Here is a 22489-nt window from a genome sequence, read left to right on the forward strand (position 1 = left end):
TATATATATATAAATCTAACAGCAGCCACTTCCACTGAAATTTTGTTCCTGTAGGGATTGTCACAGTCTTCTGTAGGCAAACAAGTGCTCTAAAATATTTGCTTTGTAATGCTGAATGGTAAATTCAGTGGCTGAAGATTCTTGGCTTGGAAGGGTAATGAAACACATCAATGAAGTAAAGTCGATTCATTTCCTAGAATCTTGTAAGCATCTGATTCAAGCAACAGGGAAAATTTTAAGTTCCAATTTTGCAGAATATATGGGTCATGTGAGTTTATTGGATGAATAACATTTTACATATGTTACTACAGCTTTAGAATGAATAATGAGGTGTGTATGAATATGCCCAATGGACTCATTTTTTAATTTCTGGATGCAATTGATATGTAGTTATTTATCTGGAGGTGAAGATGATTTAATGGAAATTTTCTGAAGCTTTCTCCCAAGATATACCTTCATAGGAAGAGAAAAATCGTTCTCTATTATTTTTTCTATTTTGTATTGTTTCACTTTTTAACATTTGCAATGAAGCTGTCATAAAGGCTTTCAAAGATGAAGGATGAATTTTATGGGGAGAAAACAACAATGGAACTTTCACTTGGGACTTTTTTATTATCTGCAAGATAAACACTTTTATGACTCTACAAGCTATGATTATGTAAGTGAAAGCAGAGAAAGTCTTGTTGCTTGTGTGTTCATAAAAATAAATAAGTACATATTCATGATAGAAGTTTGGGAACTATAGAGAAGAAAAAATGCAAAATAAACTACTTATAATTTCACAAATCCTTGAAAACTGTTCATGCTATTTTGGAGATTTCTTTTCTATATCTAAGCTTTAGTATATTTTTATTATTAGCCATATTTATTTTTAAAATTCATCATAATTCATTAACCATTGCATCAGTCAGTTTTTCTATCCCTGGGATAAAGATACCTAATACTAGCAACTTCAGGAGGAGAGTTTTGTTTTGGTTTGGACGTTCAGCTAGCTCAGCCAATAGTGGGCCAGATGCTAGGCAAAAATGTATTGGTGGAAGGGCACAGTGGAAGAAAGTTGTTCAACCCATGCCATCCAGGAAGCAGAGGGAGCAGGAAGAGTCAGGAGGGAGCGAGGGAGGAGGAAGGGAGAGACAGGGGGCGAGGGGACTCAGCAATCCAAGTCCTCAAACTGGGCCCCATGTAACAGTACATTAGCTTAGGAGTCCAGTTATTCAAATACAGGATGACCAAAAATTGCGTATCTCTTTGTTAATTTTTATAAGATAATACAACAGGAAATATAAAAATGGCAATTTTATCAAATTTATTCAAAACAAGAAACGACTGGTTGAAATGACACCTGCCCAAGCAATGCTCAGGATAGTCAGTAGGTAAACAGATGTGCTGCCCAAGTGATGCTTGGAGTAAACTGATAAGTGGTTAAAATATGAACTCATTAATAGATTATTCATAGGTTAGTATAGCTCTGCAGGATCCAATCACCATCCAAAACCTACATTTCTGAATATATGAGATGGGGGGGGGCATTTTAGACTTAAAACATTACAACCTGAAGTCATTATTTTTGAACATTTCAAGTAATTTCAATGTTTCATTTATATATATATATTAATGATTAAATGAATATCCTTTAACACACATATTTTCTGGGGTTCTTTTTGATAAATTACTAGAGGAGAATTTCTGAATGAGTCTTAATTTTTAAAGCCATGAATACATATCAAATAAATTTGTGAATTGAATATGACTTTTTCATTCATAGAATTTCCCCTCTCTCTCTCCCTTGCCCTGTCCTTCCTTCCACCAGAATGAGCTAAGGTCATTGTTTCCCCATGAAATCACTATCGCCTTAGGATAGGCATATAACCATTCTGAAATATAACGCTACCACTAACTTTTAAGTGTATAATTGATATACACTGCCATTGTAACAGGAAGTATAATTTTTAAACTGCTTTAATCTGGAGTTGCCTTGAAATTCTATAGCAGGACTTTCTGATTTCAGCATACGTTTCATTTAAAAATTCTGTTCATGGTATAGTGCTATCTCTTCTCATTATTCTTCAATTATTCAGAGGCCCAGCTTACCAAAATACAATAGTTTAACTTGTTTATGCTCTGTGATGGGTATTACATTTAGGGCTGCACATGCATGATCTCATTTAATCTAGCTAACAGTATTATGAGAAAGGCACTACTATTTTGTTCTCATTTTACAGATGAGAAGATAAAATATCTGAAAGTTTAAACAATTGACTTGGGTATTGCAATTAATAGATAGTTGTATTATTCAGCTTGGGCCACCAAAATAAAATACCATAGATTTGGTGGTTTGAGCAACAGAATTTTATATTTCATCATTGGGAAATTTGGAGATGACCACATTTTGGTATGTCTTCACATGGTCATTCCTTCGTGTATGTGCTCAGAAAGGGAGAGAAAGAGAGAGAGAGCACTAATATCTCTTCTTATACTGACACTAATTTTATTAGATCAAAGCCTCACACTTACAACACTCTTAAAGAACTTATTTGACCTTATATAATCGCTAAAATGCCAGTTTCTCATTATAGTCACATCAGTGCTTAGTGTTGGAATTATAATCCAACAACAGAGATATCCATTGTCTTTTTTTTCTTATGAAACTTAGATCTAGTTGGATATTTCTAAAGTATACTTGGTGGTACGATGGCAGACTCTATGTGGTGAGGGCGTCATTACAATACCAATGTTCACAAACCTAAAAACATGAAAGGCTTTGTAGTATTTTCTTCACATTAACCTGTTTGTATTAATGAATGAGATTTTGCTATAACTTCTTTGTGTTTCTATCATTTATCTAGCCTATTACTTTTGCATGAATATTTTGCTAGCTCCCTAAAGTGAATTTGATAGCTTTCCACTGAAAATTTGCTTTGAGTAGATTCTTTAAATACATTAAATTGACACCTTAATTTAGGTCACTATTTTACTGATCACAAATTGCTTTAGTCAGAAGGTCAATTAGTAGAACAATAGAATTTTTAAAAATATTTAAATATACAACTAATGAATTAAAGAATATGAGTTTAGAAACAGAAGCAATATCTTTTGCATATAAACATTTTGACAAGAAAGGAAAGTTTGTATATTTGTTATTGCCTTTCTAAGAAGAGAAAAAATGCTGTTCAGTTCTGAAGGGACTTTGGCCACAAAAGCCTAATTTGAAGAGACAGCAAGTTATAACAAACACCAGCTGAATACAAATACCCTATTTACCATGTATATCAGAAATTAGCAGCATTTAGAATTTTCAAGATAATAGTATAACTGGCTTGCGCTTAATGAAACTAAGGGGAAAGAATTAAAACAAAGCCCAAATTTACTCACTCAGCAAACATTTAGAGAGTGACTATTAAGAGGTCAGGAACAAAGCTAGGCATCAATTCATATGCATGAAAAAAACAGATAATTATCAGATCTTTAATAAAATAATATAAATAGATTCTGAGTTCTCACAAATGCAGTGACTCCTAATGCTCATCAAGATAGAGATGACTTCACTTATGTACACAAACGTTCAAAAGAAAACTGTTTGATCAGATTCAGATGTGCCTCTGCCTCCCATCTCTACTTCCATGCTTGTCAGTCAAGAGAAAAACAGAAAGAATCAGTGTGAGAGAGAGATGGACAGAGACAAAGACAGAGACAGATGGAGACAGAGATCGAAACAGACAGACATAGGAGAGATAAGAAAATGTCAAGTTCAAAGTGTTACCTTGCATTATTGTTGTACACCTAAAATCTTACTTATTTCACAGTAACAATTTACCATGTTTAGTAAATGAGGGACTAATGACCAACATGGTATCAAACATGCCAACTTTGTGTAATTTGCTAATACCATTTTCTATTCTTTGAAATTCTACACATGCTTCAAAATCAGATTCAAATGTCCACCTACCTTACTGGAAGGCTTCTGAAAAAGCAATTACAGCTAGCAATTGTTGGTCACCTACTATATGCTCACTGCTATACTAATTTAATTAAAAATGACACCTATTAGAATCCACAGAATATTTCTTTCCTTGAAATATTGTCTCTTGTTATGTAGTCCAGGAAACAGGTGAGCCTATCATATTGCTCAAAGTCATCAACTATTAAACAGCATAACCTGAATTTAAAGCTTCATTTTATTGTGTAAAGCATCCACTTATTCCACTCTAAAAAGCAGTAATTCCTCCAAAAGTCCATTCCATTGTGCCAAATGATCCAATGACTCCATGCCAAAAAGTCCTTGACACAGGCTGGGTATTTTACATAACATAGGACTTGGCACTTGGCAAGCTCTATTAGATTTGATGCAGATGTATTTGTATAACTAACTGGAAATCAGGTATATGTCACAGTCAGCAAATGGTAAGAGAAAAGGGCATCATTGAATTTCTTTCTGTCAGACAGAGGGAATACGATTAGAGAAATAAATAAAATGTGCCTGTTTCAGAAGTATTTTTATAAGTAAGAGAATGCAATTTTCCTTTGCAATATTTTCTAGTTCTTGGCTATCTTTGGAGGCCTCATTTTCCTTTAAAGGCTTAATTTGAAAAATTCTCTCAGAAAAAAAGTTACTGCTGGCAAGACAGGACACTTGTGTATGAATGTGCCTCTCACCTTTCAGTTAGTGATGGGCTATTCTATTAATCACTAGCAGAGATATTTACTAAAGCATGTGGCTCATATAGGGCAACAGAACCAATTTAGGCCTCTCTTACAGGAAAAAATCTCCACATTAAGCACCCAAAGCAACCCCAAGAGATGACAATTACAAGCTAATAGGGCCATTTATTTTGAGTTTTTATTTTCATCTGAAAAAAATGCATTAACCACAAAGGAAGACTTCAAGAGAGAATGTATAGGAGCTAGAAGGACAGTTTCTTTTTATCATTTTGCAAACCAGGTCATTAACCAAACGAAAAGTGTGACCCCCGTGTAACTACACCAAGGTAAATACAGGGGAGGTGAGTATCTTAGTAAGAACCTATTTAGAAAGAGTGACTCCGAATTTAAGATTAATTGGAAATACCATAAAAGAGCTTTCAAGGCTTTTTGTTATCAGTTCAGAAATTAGCAAATGATAGCCAGGCACGTGGCATGCCTCTTATTCCAGTACCCAGGAGGCTGAGGCAAAAAGATTGAGGTGAGTTCGAGGACAGCCTTGGCTACATAGCGGATCTAAGGCCAGTCTGAACTACAGAGTGGCACTTTGTCTCAAACAACAACAAAAAGGGAAGAAATTAGCAAATATTCACTGAAAACAAATGCACTGCATCAAGGCAGGCACCAAGGATCTCTTGAAAATTAAGTCAATCTTCAGCTCCAGAACTGACAACTGAGTACTTTCATTTATTTCAGCACATTCACAACAGCCATGAAATGGAATCAGCCTAAATGTCCACCATGGGTGAATGGATAAGAACATTATAATATATTAATATAAAATAATAAATGTCATATGCATAATGGGTTATTATTTAGCCCTAATGAAGAAGGAAATCCCATTATTTGTAAGTTGGATGATGGTATATTAAGTGAAATTAAACAGTTGAAGAATGACAAATTTTACAAAATATCACTTATGTACGAAATCTCAAATAGTTGAACTTAGAGAAGCAGAATGTAGAACAGTAGTTGCTAGGAGGTAGATGTGGGAGAAATGGGAAGATATTAATCAAAGAGTATACACTTTCAGTAATAAGTGTTAAAGATTTAACATATAACACACTAATTATATTTAATAACTCTGTTATATATTGAAATTTCCTAGGGGGATAGATCTTAAGTGTTCTCAACACATATACAAACAAAAACAAATACTAAGTATGTCAGGTAAGTGGTATATTAATTAGTTTGATTGTAGAATCATTATACAAAGCATGATTATGTTGAAATATCATGTAGTACAATTTAAATATGTACAAAATCTATTTGGAAACCATGCCTCAATTTTAGAAAGCACATTAGCTGAATCTTTGTTACGCATGAATTAAAGTCAAACAAAATTTTATAGTAAAAATAATAAAATGGACAAATAAGAAAAGTGTTATGAGGGGAGTAATAGTTTACAAACATATTCTGGGCAGTAACATTTCAATGGGCATTAAAATAGCATAAGGATTAAGAACATGGATTTCAGAGACAGACCAAAACACAAGGCTGGCTGCATAACTTGGTAGCTACCTGGGAATACCATGCTTCATTGTCCCATTTGTAAAATGTAATTAATACTACTTGTATCATAGACAGTTTTATCTATCTAAAGTTCTAAAGTTAATAATATTTTATATCATTTATCACAGTGCTTGAGACATAAAATATAATAAATATTTTAGTACTCATTTTCATTGTTATTTATGTAGCAGAATAGATTGTCATGAGGCTGTCCTTGAGAAAGCGTAACAACAGAAGTACAGAAAAATACTTTCTAGAGTAGAATTGAAATGCAAGAGTATGAAAGGATGAAGAAAGTTTCTGTAAATCTAAAATTATCAAATGCAGAAAGTACAAAAATAAACCCCCAACATCCTAGATACCTGTTTTCCCTGTGAATTTTATGTTTGTGTCTATAAAATTATTTAGAAAAGATCTCTCATCATGGAAAATGATTGGAGAATTGGATCCTGTATATACATAGGGAGTATGAAGGATTTTTCAACTTTGTGTGTCTCTGTTCACGTCTCCATTCCTTGTTCCCTTATATCACAGGCTTCTTCACAAATGGTCCAATAATAAAATTCCCTCAACGGCTGTTTGGATGGGGCATCATTTTTTCTGTGAGATTAGAATAGTTGAAATAGCAAACACTATCTCCCAAGTTAGCTAGCAGTAACAGAATACTATATTGCCTTTCTAGGTTTTTTGTTTTTTTGACATTGTTGTTTTCACTGCTTATTTGCACCTTCCTCTCAACATAATGGACCATATTGAGTAACTATGAACTGCCGACTTAATTAAATATAAAAGTTGACTTCATAAGTAGGTGGAAATTCTTTGGGTAACATATTTGGAGATGTCATGAGTGAAAAATTGCTGGTATTTCTTTGAATTTGGAGTCTATCACTGAAATCACATTTAACTAGTAGGTACTGGTGAAGATTACCACTCCAGAGAATTGAAAGTACCTAGAGTTACTCAAAGACTCCGAGATATTTTTCAGCATTTTTCTTACATGAGCCTCCCACTAAATTTAACTTATATTTGTGAAAATATTGAGTTGTTTTTGCTGCCAAAGTTATTTTCATCCTCCAACATCTTCATACCTAAATCCATACTTCAATGTTATATTTGACAAAATGCTAAAGAACTTAAGCAAAAGTGGTCCAAGAGTGGCATTGGACACGTTAGTATGGTGAGGAATAACATAGAAGACTGCTTTGAGAGAATCCTACCAGATGGATGAAGAACCAGGGAAGAACAGAATTCTCCAGTTTTCTTGTGAGCAGAATCATTGCATTGTGTACACCAAGCATGGGGCACAAGTCTCCATCCTTTCTCTGCAAACTCCATGCACCAAGAACAAGTACAGCATTGAAAGGTATGTTTAAAAACTGAGGGAATGGTCAGATGACAATTCTGCTCCTACAGTGGAAGTTGAAGGGAGCATGAAGGCATACTTCCTGGTGGAAAAACTCACACATCTGTAGGTAGTGACTAAAGTACCAACAGTAACAAATGCTTGAGTTAGAAAAACTTGGTTTTGAGTTTTGATTCTTTATTACAGAGTATCTAGTGATCTTGAGAAATATATACATATATACTAGTGTACATAAAATATGTGCAGCATCTGTATCACTTATACTACACACACACACACACACACACACAGACAAATACTGTATTATTCAGCTTCTGTATTGATGGAACAAAGTACCTGTCACCCATAAATTAAAGAGGAGAGATTTTATTGGCTTCACCCTTCAGTGAGTTCCGTCCATGGTCAGCTGGCTACAGAGCAGAAATGGCATGGTGGAAGCTACTCAATCCATGGCAGCTTCAGAACAGAGACAATGGAAGGGGCAGAGCAAGAAAGATACTTTGAAATGGCAAGCTTTCTTGCAATGAGGTATCTCCTCCAAATGGACCCTACCTCCTAACACCACATTCAATACACTACTCAATGGATTAATTCACTGGTGAGTATGGTGTGTCCAAGATCCAAACATCTTCCTAGAATTCCATCTTTGAGCATATGAGACCTGTAGGGAACATTTGAGATTTAAACCATAACACACACATAAACACACACACACACACACACACACACAGTATAAAAAGTTCTTAGAGTTTCATTTAAAGATGATAAAACAATCACTAGAAGCTGTTATTATCTTCACAATATTTTTGAAAGACTAAAACATATGTATTTGGTCAGTAGACAACATTTTACCCTTTCACTTATGTTATATAAGCCTAAACTACTGCTTCATAAATCTTAAATGTCATTTTCCTTCCAAAATATTGCTATGTGAGAGAGAAAAATCTTTAAATCGTTTCTCCTAGGCAATGCCTATTGTTTTTGTATATCTATATTACATCACTTTAATATTATAAGAAGTTTGGCAAACAGGAAAGTATAAATAAGTGCAGCACTTAATACATGGACTTAGAAATCTGCTTAACTAGAAAATATTTTATCATGATCTTATTTTGGTCCTGCGTGGATCCTGAGGAGGAAAGCACTAGACATTTGCAATAAATAAATTTATCATGTAGTCCATTCAAATCATATTAGTGTCTAACTGAGCCAGTAATACTGGATGACGGTAATTGGTGCCATCACTCAAAATGTTTGAAGAGGATGCACAATTTCAATTTCTATTTTGAGAGACTTAGTATATTCCACATATTCCATTGAAGCTCCACACTGAGGCATGAAAAAATAAAGCGTATTTGAATGAAAACTTGAAACAATCTACAAGATATTTTCCATAACTCTGTAAGTGAAGTTAATAAAGGAGAAAAATATGAAGGAAAAGTACTGCATTTTACAATAGTTAAAATAAATGAAGATAGGTACAATAAATACATTATACTTATGCCCTTATCATTGATAGCATGTTTACATTTAATAGAAAAGACATTGAAATATTTTTTACTGGCATGTACTCTCTTGAAAGATATCTGCAAAACCTATAATCAGTCTTGACTTTTGCTTCTGAAATACTATAACGAATCTATCTTATTTGTATCTCAATAATACAGATTTGGTTAATCTGGAATCACATTTGTGTTTTCCATGTTACAGTGATTTTGCTGCTGTCAATCAGATCTAGGATCCAAGTCTTCTTCAATGAAGAAAATCACAGGACATTTTCCATTAGTCTGATGGAATGAGATAGTCCATGCCTTGAGAGTGATACATTCACTTCATCTAAAAATTCTTCTTGATGAATCATTTAACATATATAAACTTTAAAAAATATTTGAGGTCTTCTCATCCTTACAACAAAAGAGAGCCATTCACCTAGGAGTCACAAGTGTGGAATGTATTCACCAGCAATTGGCCATGTACACAGCCTACCTTCCTGTTCCATATTTAACCTACAGAGGAAGTCTGCCCCATGGAGGGAGTAAATTGGGTCCTGGCTGTATTTATTCCTTTACTCCCAAAGATACAAAAATATGAGACATAAGATTTTAATAAAATGACTGTATCTTTCTTTTCTTAAGAAACTAGGTATGCAATTACTCTTTTATAATAGGTCTAGATTTAAGGGGTTGTTTCTGAAGTTTTATATCATAATGGTAAATATGAATCATCAAGTACATCTTTAACTCTTAATAAATAAGAAATGGAAGAGGATATCAGGTTTGAGATTCTACTAAAGATTTTGACAAATGCCTCTTAGAATTTATCTCAAAAACTTTTTGCATTAGCTTCATGAATAGAAATTATTATATTTAGTTTATAAGCATAGGTAGTTGAAATTTAAACACTTTCTCCAAACTTCTCTAAATCTTTACTACAAGAAAATGGGTGCTCCTATATGGAAACCAGAGCCAAGAATTATTTTTAGAATGAATCTTCACAGAGTAGGATAAATAGTATATCGAAAATCATCTGTGTGCTTTCACATGGAATTAATTTTATTTAGAATAATAGTGGGCAAGCATATGTAATAAAATTTAAATTGCATGTTAACTGTTCATAGAAACAATATAATGAAGTGGAATTTTATAAATTGTTTGTAGCCTATAAGTGACTCATTTGGTGTCACTGAAAAATAAGTATTGCTAAATAAATGCAATAAGAAATACTAAGAAGGATGAAATCTTTTTAAAAATACAGCTATCAGGCTGGGGATTTAGCTCAGTGGTTCCACCACCTGCCTTGCAAGCACAAGATTCCGAGTTCTATCCCTGGTAAAAAAAATACAGTTACCAAAGTAAAAATATGGCACAGAATTTTCCCAGCCTACAGTTCTATTTTCTATATCTAATAGGTGTTTATGGATTGTCCTGTCACTGTATAAGTTAAACCCATCATGTGGTACATGAGAATCAAAAATATAATGTTTAAGCCACAACTGCACTGATGCACAGACAGAAGAAATCCATTATCATGAAAAGAGAAAGAAAACTATGTGCTTTTCATACTGTCCAAGACAATATTAATTTAAAATTAGAAACAATGAACCATCTTTTTTTCCATTAAGATAATTGGTACGTTTTAGGTATACAATACAGCTGCATTCATCATTGGGAACTTGTACCTTTACAGGATGTATTTTGGTTCTTATTTTTTCCCATTCCCCTGCCCTCCCTTCACCTCCTCTATCCTTCCCTATTTACAAAGATTTATTTCCTTTTTTCTCTTTTCTTATATTTTTTCTTTTTCCTTCTTTCCTTTTCCCTATCTCTCCCACTTTCCTTACTCCTTTAGACCTTTTCTTTCTATTTCACAATCACAATGAACCATCTTTATAACATTTTCCATAAAAGTCTCATTATTCAGAGATTCTGATTGCGGAAGGAAACTGAATCATGGAGTGGTTACACTCAGTAGTAGATTAAGCCACTGATGAATTCATTGATGACTATGTTGTTAGGAAGCATTGCTTTGTTCAAAGAAGCAGGTCTCTCTGGGTACAGCATGGAAGAGTGTGCTCTTGTCCCTGTTTCACCCTATTTTTGTATCTCTGCTTCTTGGTGGCCATGGGTTGAGTGGCTGTCCTCTGACATGTCCTTCTCCATGTTTTTTTTTCTGTTTTGGAGCAAACCAATCATGGACTGAACCCTCTGAAACCTTGAACTAAAATAAACATTTCCTCTTTTAAGTTGTGCATGTCAACTATTTTGTACTAGTGACAGGATAGTTAAGTAATACAAAAATCGATACAGAGAAACAGGGTTATTTCTGTGACTATTCATGACTGTGTGGTTCAGAAGCCTTTGGAACTTGTTAGTGGGAAGAGTTTAGAAAATTTAGGAGATGCAGTTTAGAGAAGCCCTACAATATTGTGAGCAGATTGATAGGAGCTCGCAAGACCATCAACAGAATATAGATAGTAAAAACTTAAGCACATCTCAGAAAATGGCTAGATCCCACCTGTCCCAGGATCAAGGGTGTGGAAATTGTAATTTCTTTGAATGACTTTACTTTGAGAAGAGAGCCCCAGAGTGCTCCGATCATTCAGGGTCACCTTTGAATGTTGCTCAAAGATCAGCCATCCAGGCCCTTAGAGGCCACTGCAGCTATATTCCATGGAGCCTGGCTACTGCTCAAGCTAGTGTCAAACATTGGCATCATCATTGGTGCTGGTTTTGTAGGTATTTAGAACTCAAGTGTTATAGGTTTAGAGAGGTTTCCACCAAGATTCCAAAGGAAGGCCTGGGAAGACAGACAATAAGCCTATGACTGGGTGAAGCATGAATCTATAAAAATAAGGCAAAAGGAAATTGAAAATGCCAGGACTGATGGACATCTTTTGAGGAAGATTATGGCAGTGAGGGGAGACAAGTCTGCAACTGGCAATGTCTAGGAGTAGTGCTGCTGAAGTAGCCTGTGTGGCTCACACCTGGCCATCACATGCCCTGCGAGTTACAGGATTTAATGTTTGTCCTGCTGGATTGTGGTCTTGCTTTGGTTCTTTTCCATCTTATTGCCTATTCCTCCATTTAGAATAGGAATATTAATCCTATATCATTGTATGTTGTAAGTACTTAACTTTTGTTTTGAGTTTTACATTTCACAGATGAGAGAATGCCTGGAAAATCAGACTGGATTTTACCTTCTGAGTAATATTGGAACTGTTAAGTCTTTGGTGAATCTTAATCATACACTAAATGCATTTTACACAATGATATAGACATCAGCCTTTGGAAGCACAGTGTAGGAATGTTATGGTTCAGATCTAAAACGTTTCCCAAAAGTCTCAGGTGTTTAGAGGTGGGCCTTTTGGAAGGTTATTGAATTTCAGGGGTGCTATACTAATGAATGGATCAATCCACCATGATTTAGAGATGAGTATGCTATTAGGATATTAGATCATGTTTGAGAGAGAGGCATCAGTGGAGCCATGACCACAAAAGGTTTATTTCTTTCCTGGGCTCCTACCTTTATCACGCTCTCTGCTTCCTGTTCACCATGGATTGAGCAGCTTTGCTCCACCAGTCTTTCTACCATGCTATTTCCGCCTTGGATCTAGCTGACCATCTGCTGAACCTACTGAAACTGTAAACCAAATAAACCTGTCCTCCTTTAAAGGACAGATGTCAGGTGTTTTTTTCCTAGAGATTAGTAAGTCACTAATATAGATTGATACCTAGGGAGAAAAAAGCCTCTATCCTTAAAAGTGTAAGAAACACATGGGCTTTTTCCCATGATCCAGAACATTCTTGGGCATCTTGAAAAATGTGTACTTATACTTAATGATGTATGTTAAAGGTCTAAAAATTAATTTACTTCTAACAATTAGGATTTTTTATGTGATCTGAAAACAAAGAAAATAATCTCAAGAAAACATTCATATTTCAGAAAAGGTTAGTAGTAGCCCTTTGCACCATGGGAGAAAAATTCCGCTATGTAGGATACACTAAAAACACAAGAATCAGAAGCCAGGGAAAATGGTTACTTTTCCGCATTCCTTTTATTTGGATAATAAATAGGAAAGTTGACTTTTTCATTCCAGGACAAAAAAGTACATGTTTCATTATTTACAATAGGAAGATAGAAATTACATACTGGCTCTATTTCCAACATCCCTCCACATAAGAACAAGTGACCATCGTCAGTTCCATAGAAGACTATATTTCTTCCCCTTGGAAAAATGTTGCTCTTAGGTACATCACTCCTTTTTCCAGAATGAAAAGTCCGAAACTAAGTAAATTATAATGGAGTAGTACCAACTCATTATCTTCATGAACCTATGGAAATAGAGGATCTGAATGTCCTATGATTCCTACAGCACATCACTGAGACTATCAGAGAGATCACTTCTGAATTTTTTTAACTATCTGAATAAGAAGAATAAGTTTTGTTAAATCTTAAATGCTTGAAGTAATTAGTAGATGATGTATGAATATTTTTACCTCCCCTGCTTATCCTTTTTAAATATCATTTACATTTTGGATAATTTACCATATTTCCCCCCAAATAAGAGAGAAACTTACATTAATTTGTGCTTTGAAAGACACAATAGGGCTTATTTTCAGGGGATGTCTTATTTTTCAGTGTACATTTATTCATGTTCAACAATCTACATTTATTCATTTATTCAGGTAAAAAAATCTACTTTTATTCCAATACAATCAGTTCATCTTCTGAGACATCCTCATGATTCAACATGTCCCTCACATATTGCAGTGGGATACTAAATGTGTCCATATGGCTGACAACCTTAACTAGGGCTTAATTTTATGCTAGGGCTTACATTTCCAGCATCCTGAAAAATCATAGTAGAACCTATTTACCAATTAGGTTTTATTTTCTGGAAAATAGAGTAAATTACTATAGAAAAGACACATATTGGTTTGATCACAGAAAAATCAAATATATATATATATATATATATATATATATATATATATATATATATATATATTTGGTACCAGGGATCGAACTCGGGTCCTTGCGCATGCGCAGCAGGCGGCGAAACAACTGAGCTAAATAACCGGCCTGAAAAATCAAATATTGAATTCATCTTAACCTCTGTAGTACGTAGGTATCCTGGGGAAAGCTTCACTGTGTCACAAGTCCAGCCTAGTAAGGTATACACAAGGTTTGTATATAAGATCTACTGGTGTATAATTAATATAAACAAAATTCACATACATTAAAGGAAGTATGCTAAACAAAAATCACTCACATGCCAAAGTTTATCCATCTTTATTAGTAAGTATTCATGAATAAATAATGCATCTTCTTTGTGCCGCACTGACCTAGGTGCAGGCATGGATACAGAGGTATAGATGTTTTTATAGATTTGAATTGCTAATACTTGATTCATGGTTTACAACTTGATTTCTTCAGGTAGTGACTTGTGATTTTTCTTGTCTTGTCTTTGTTAGACTTTTGGTTGAAAGCTCGTTCTGGCCTTATAAAAATGGATAGAAATGTCCACTGCATTGCTCCTTTATGAAAAATGTTTGAGTAAATTGTACTATTTCTTCCTTCTTTGTTTGAAGCATTCAAATATATTCATATTTCATTGTGTGTAATTTTGTTAAAACAAGATGCTTGATTTATGTAATGAATTTAAGATAGTCAGTGTTTTTATTTTTGTTGGTTTTGTTTGTCTGTTTTTTGTTTTCTTTCATTTTGATCGGGTTGGGTTTGGGTTTTTTGGAATGAACCCAGAGCCTTGGGACTGCGCTACATATAACCCAACCCTCTGTTTCTTCTTTCATTTATTAATTTATTTGTTTGTTTGGGTCTAAGTTGTTAAATTGCTTAGGTAGAGCTTGAAATAAAATTCTTCTGTCTGTGCCTCCCAGAGTGTTGGGATTATAGTATACACCTCCATTTTCAGCCAAGTCTTTCATTTATTTTATCATGTTTTTAAAGAATTGCTTTCTTGTGCCTTGCAAAATTTGTTATCATGAAATGATTTATAGTGTTTCTTTATTATTCTTTAATGCTGCAGGCTTGGTAATGCTATGGTCACTTTCATTCCTATTTTTAATTTATTCATTTTTTTTGCTAGAGGCTAATTATGAAGATCTCTTCCAGAGATCTGGTTTCTACCATTCCTAATTTACTTATTATCTATTCTTTCAATCACATTCATTTTTGCTCAAAATTATTCCTTTTGTTTTATTATTTTGAAGTTTGCTTTATGTTGTTTTTATTGTATGAGGTGAAAGCACAGGTCATTGTTTTTATCCATTTCTTCCTTTTTTATTTGGTCATTTAAAGTTATTATTTTGCTTCTAAACATTTCTATAGGCACAGATCACAGATTTTAGTATTTTTAATTTATATTTAATTCAACATATTTTCACCTTTAAATACAATTGTTTGACTCACTGGTCATTTAGAAACTTATTTCATTTGGAAATATCTGAAGATTTTGTGGCTACTTCAGCATTATTGAATTCTAAGTTAAATGGTTAGAGAGTGTTGTTTATGAGATTTGAAACTTTGGAAATCTATTGAAAAAATTTTTATGTCCAAGAATATGGTACATCTTGAAGAGCATTCAATAGGCATTTGAAATTTTATTTCCTCTATAGATTTTGATTAGGATGTTCTGTACATGCCAATTAGGCCAAGCAGGTTGATACTCTGGTTTAATTCTTTTATATATTCACTTTAATTCACTAACTAGTTCTATTAATTATTAAAACAAGGTTTCAACTTATCCAGCTATCTTTGATGATTTATCTATTTGCCTCTTAGCTCTAACAACCTGCTTAGTGAATTCTGATTACCTTTTATCAAATGAAACTGTATTCAGAACTGTCTTGTTTTTCCGATGAATTTCTTCCGGCATCATTATGAAATTTTTTCTTTTTTTTCTCTTACTACTTTTTGTTATGAAGTCTATTTTGTCTAGTAGTAATTTAGCTGTATAAAGTTTTGAGTTTTTTATTCTTGCTGTATTCAAGATTGTTTTTCAATTCATTTATTTGAAATTCACCTTAGTATTTAAATATGAAACATCGCTCCTATAGAAAGAAATAGGATCCCCTTCCTTTTCACAGCATAACAAACTTGGCATTTTATTTAAGGCATTTTTTAGTTCAACTGCTTTTAATGAAATCACTGATGTATCTGAGTATAAATGAAATAATGTTTTCAATTTGTCACTTCTGATTTTGTTCTCCTGTTGCTTGTATAATGATTTATTTGCATTCATTAAAACTTTTAGTGATTATATTATTTCTTCTATTGGCTTCTTAGCTAGGACTAGCAATAATGTATTTTTAACTCATTAGAATCTATTACAACTTTGGATGTTTTGTCTCTCTTGACATTTCCTATTTCCTGCCTCAAGCTTAACAAATGTCACAGTGTTGCCACAGGATAATTTAATGTACCCATTCAACACTACCTTTTTCTTCTCACAATGCATTCACATTATAAGCTCTAATTTATATTACTATGCATCTTACTTGGAGGGATAAATTTTCTTTTAAATGAAGAGAAGAAAGAAAGCATCGCATGTTATATTTGCCCATTTTCTTACAATTCCCAGATAAAATAAAAATAAGGAAAATCTTTTTTAAAAAGTGTAAGCCTTAGGAGACTGTTATATATCTGACTGATAGGGGCTTATAATCATTGAACATCTGGTATTTGAGAGCAGAGGAAAAATAAGTTGATTTAAGAGATGTATAATTATACGCCTGCTCCAAGAGAATTAACATTATACAATTTTTATTTACATTTGTGTGGTACCAAAAATTCTCTTCAAGAATGTGGAAGAAAATAATGAATATAGAAAAATAGAGAATTATAAATGTTGACAAAGTTCTCAAAGTTATAAATTAAACAAAAGCACAAAACTGATTTTAAGCACTTGAAAATATTTTAAAGCTTACTACACTAGAGTTTTGTGTAGATGAGAAGAAAAACAATATCACGACATTAAATATATAGATGATTTTAAAGATTATTAAGAGCTTTATATATACTTTATGGTATGTTAAAATATCATACAATTCCATCTTATAACAATTTTGTAAGGTAGGTGTATTTATCAACATAGAAAATGGTAGAAAAGTATAGAACATTCATCCAAGGTGTAATTAGCTAAATTTGGATCAAAATACATTTCTGATTCCAAAGACTTCTTGGTTAAGACCAAGTTGATTTCCCCACAGTTACTCAATGTGCATAGGAGGAAGTCCAAATATTTAATTAAATATTGATTTTGAAAGTTAACTAATTTTGAATTATTTTTTAAAAATCCTGACTTATTTTTAATGATAACCACCAATAATAATTAAATTAAAATGTGTACATGAAATTCAAGCTATTGAAGATTTTGATAAATGGCAACAAAAGAGAGCAAACAGCAAATATACAAAATTAGTTGAAAAAATTAAAATATTCTATGAGAAACATAACTAAATGAAAAATGACAAAATACAGGTATATCAAGTATAACATTTTAAAAATCTACATAAGTCACTTCAATTTCAAAGTACTTAGATGTCATTAAAATTTTTACTCAAGGTTACTTGTCATAGACTCAAGAAAAGTATAAGAGGTCTTAAAAGTTGTAGAAAATATTTTAGGTGAATAAAACAATAATGCTGCAGAACTTATTTTTATAAAATGTTATCAAATGTGATTAAGCAACATCATTTGTAAAATTTGGAGAAACCTAGTAACAAATAATAGCTATAAAAGTTTGTGTACCTAATAATAGAATCCTAGCTTTTAAAATTGAATTATTTAATATATATAATAAGATAATCATTATATATTTTAATAACTATATAATATATACTATAATCATTGTCCATTTAATATATAATAACTACTCCTACTATAAATTTAATGAATACTTATTTGATCAAAAATTTATGAGTTAATTAAAATTTTAGAAATAGAAGTTCTTAATTTTGGAAAAAATTTATGAGTGACATTTACAAAGTTTTAAATAAATAATAGAATGAAGTGAAATCTTATCAATTGTACATATTTTTTTAGATACTGCTTTTTCTTTCAAACGGGCTTCTACATTTGCTTAACAGTAAAAATTTGAGATCTTCTCATTATAGTTTTTATATTAAAATAAAAAGTCAAATATCTTAAATAACAATAAAAATGTAAAGGCAGAAAGCCAAGTATGGTGGCACAGGCATGTAAACACAGCATTCTAGCAAGAGGATTATAAATTTAAACTGAGCCTGGATAATTTAGCAGTTTAGCTGTCTCAAAAAAAATTTTTTTTTTAAAGAGTTAAGGTTGTAGCTAGTACAAAGGTCCTAGGTCCAATCTCCAGTTGTGCAACCACTGTGGAAATCAGTATGGAAATACCTCAAAGAACTAGGACTGGAAGTCCCATTTGACTCAGCTATTCCCCTGCATGGTATCTTCTCAAAAGAATTAAAGAAATCATACCACAGTGAAATATGTGTATCCATTTTCATAGCAGCACAATTTGTAATAGCTGAAACTTGGAAACGGCTCAAATGTCCATCGACTGGGACTGGATAAAGAAAATGTGGTTTTTTAATAAAATGGAGTACTACTCAGCCATAAATAATGAGAAATTAGAGACATTTTAGCTAAATGGATGCACATTGAGGTGATACTTTTAAATGAAATAAATAGGACAAACATGTGTAAATACAGAATAGTTTCTCTAGTGTGAGAAACTGAAAGTGTAAATAAGGACTAAAAGATATAATAGATAATGTGAAATAGGAAGAAAAGGGGCAAAAGGGAAAGGGAAGTGGGAGGGGTAGGAGAAAGGAAAGAGGGAAATGGAATTAATATGAGAAAATGAAAAATGGAAACAAAGCCTTTGTAAATAGGGAGGGGTGGAGGGGTTGAAGGAAGGGCAAGGGAAGGGGGAAAAATAAGAACCAAGAGAGATTTTGTAAAGGTGCAAATTTCCAATGATAAATGTCATTATATTGTGTACCTAAAATATACCAATAAAATAAAAATTTAAAAAACCCACAAACACAAAGCAGATATTGTTTATTTTTAGGAAATAGCTATTTCCAACCTAAATGACCACTTGTGAAAATGTGCATTGTTTATATTTATGGTGGGAAAAAATACTGTAGTACATTATAAAGAGAAGGAAATTCTAAGTGTCATCATATTTTTCATTGTTGATAAAGGATCTGTGTCTTGCCTGTCACCAGAATAATGAGATTTACTTAAATTTTTAAACATAATCTCATACAGGATAATTGAGGACAAAATTATAAAGAAGGCAATCTAAAAGTATCTGGGGTTATAAATATCACCAGTTCCTTGAAATAATGTCTTTTCATATTTTGTCCTTGACAGAAAGAAAAGCAAACTTATTATTTTCACTGGTGGTCTAAGGAAACTGGTAGAACATGGTTGTTCTGTTTGTCTTATACATATTAATAGAAATAGATATCATTTCTGTGTTTCAAAAGCAATGTAAGAAGTTGTAGCTGGGGATTTAGCTCAGTGGTTACACTGGTTGCCTCACAAGCTCAAGGTCCCAAGTTTGATCCCTGGTACCCCCCCAAAAAACTTGTAGACTTATTGGGTAATGAAATTTTTGCTTTTAAATGTAACTAAGAATATTTATAAACTTTCAGAATTGTTATTTTAGAGGAATCAAAAATTTAAGTGTATGTCATTTTTATTTAAATTCAAGCTTCATTCCTAATTGCCAATTTATTATTATTATGATGGATTTTGATGTGTTGTATACTAATTCTAACTTTGACAACTTATTGGAATGCTAACTAATGAAGGAAAGTTTTACAATTCATATATAGTTACCTCCCCTACAAGCAGTAGTCTTTTACAAATTACAAGTTATTCATATTTAATTAGTTCAAAGGATGAAAAACTATATAACAATTTCTGATATATTTAAAAGGATTCTGTCATCATTCCTTTGTGTTAGAAATGACCAAGGTAACATATTTTTTTATGTCATTGTGGCTTGTTGTGTTCAGTGCATTTCATAATGTTGAAGAGAGCCTATTTTTACTATACAAATACTCTTCCAGGCTTTACCAGACATTATAAGTAACCTGTTTATATATCTCATTAGACTGTTGGGAGCTTAAAGTGTAGGGGAGAATTTCTTAATAGCCAGTGTTGAAGGAAAAATCTTAGACAAATTAAATCCAGCAGTTTAGTTGAGCAAAGAAGCATTTATTTATCAGGCAGGACCCTGAATAGGAACTTCTGAGAATGCCACAGAAGTAGATGGACAAGCGACATTTATAAACAGAAAAAGAAAAGGATTTTCAGAAACAGCGGGATTGTTTGCAGCTTGCTATTTGCCTTATGTGAATCTGATCTGATCAACTGGTAGTATGTGATTGGCTTTGCCTCTGCTCTGTTACAAGAATGCGCTGTTAATTTGAAGATTGTTTACCTCCCTTGTTGCAGTTTGCTATATTCAGAGACAGCTTTAGGACAGATTTCACACCAGCCTACTACAAGGCTATGGGCCTCACAATTTGATGGGTTTAGTATGAGAATATCGGGTGAACCAAAAGAAGGTGTTGTAATTATGGAACTGATGCTGAAAGAGATGATAGGGTATGGTTTGACATGTCATAGCAAGTTAAAATTGGTTTATTACAGGTTAACTTCAAGAGTCTTTTTCAAATTTCTGTTCTTAGACACTCCTGTCCTTTACATTGTACCTTGGTCATAGACTCCTTCTTTAACACAACCAATTGTATTATAAAGTGGGCACCATTGGCCCACCTAAGTTAGAGGATGCCTCAACCATACTGAAAACTGAAAAACACAGGAATTTCTAAATACTGTGTATTACAATAATCATTCTCAATGAAAAAAATCTCTACAGCTGCTCAAACTTTTCCTGTTCCTTGCTCAGTCCTCTAATAGTCTCAGTAAACATTTGCTTAACTTTCCATTCATATTATAATTTTAAATTATGAAAAGTGTGGTGAAAGAAAATTCAATAATCAACACTTCATGGGCTGGGGATTTAGCTCAGTGGTTCCAGCGCCTGCCTCGCAAGCGCAAGGTCCCGAGTACGATCCCCGGTACCAAAAAAAAAAAAAAAAAAATAATAATAATAATAATCAATACTTCATGTTCTGATAGATTTTTTTGGAATTTTTAGAAAAGTGTTGTAAGTTTTCGGATAGGTAACTGTAGAAATGTATATATAAATATGAGCATATGTGTGTATATCTACATATTATATATGTAGGCATATATTTATAAATATATATACATATCTGTATACCTATAAGTATATATGCAGGTACATATACAGGCATATCTCTCTCTATATATAGTGATGACTCAACTTACAAACTTAATTTGTTTTACAGTTTTGGGGAAGATGACTCCATTTGTCTTTCTGTGGGGAAGATGGCCGTGGTCATGTTTGTCAGCTGATGCAGAGTTCGAGAATGGCATGCTTTTGTTTGGGAACTGAATTGTTTGCTAACAGAAGTGTTCTTGACTCTAGGTATTATAACTATACATATATACATATATAGAATATATGCACTAGCTATGCCTATACTAACTATATATATTTATACTAACTATAGGTACAGATCAGAAGAAGGCCATGAATAGTAGTAGGAGCTTAAATAATGGTGGTGAAGGTATATTAATAATTAACATATTTGAGTTTATTCTGTGCTGGATTCTGTGATAAGAACTTAGAAAACTTTGATTTATTTTTTCATTAACTTTTTGAAGTATGTAGTTTCCAATAAGTTTAACAAAGGAGGGAAGCAAAGTAGAGAAACGCTAACAGTAAATTTTCCAAGTAGCTAAATTTCAGAAAGTGTATGAATCTGGTCTGTGTGATTCCATGGCCTGTTGTTCCAATCTACCTGCAACACCACTCCTATAATGTTTTTCCTTATCCACTAAAAAGGATGAGGCAAGAAAAGTGAAAAAAACATCTATATCTGACATGGCATCTAGATTGACTACTCAGGTACATTTTTGCAATCTGCAAAATCCAATGGGAAAATGTTTCTCTACCTTGTCTCCAACTTCAGGAAAAAAAACCTGACCTTGTCACACACCCCTACTCTGATTAAACTGGTCCTCTGTTTTTCCTTCTTTTTCTGTCTCCCCAATCCCTATTTGATGCTGTATCTCCTTATTATTCACTTCTGTGCACCAACCTCTCAAACTGACCAGATAATTTTAACACTGCGACCCACGGTCTCACACCCTCTGCTGAGAGAGCCTTGCAGCACGCCTCTAATAAGTGACCTTACTGGCCAGGAAGATTCTCCTTTTGTCCTCTACATGATGTTAATAATATGTAAGATCATTGGATGGCTTTGGGAAATGTAAAAACAGCACTATTTTTCTATCCTATTG

This window comes from Heterocephalus glaber, unplaced genomic scaffold (genome assembly GCF_053883595.1).
Source record: "Heterocephalus glaber isolate CG9 unplaced genomic scaffold, H.glaber_assembly_v1.0 deba00000071, whole genome shotgun sequence".
In the NCBI taxonomy this organism is placed as follows: domain Eukaryota; kingdom Metazoa; phylum Chordata; class Mammalia; order Rodentia; family Bathyergidae; genus Heterocephalus; species Heterocephalus glaber.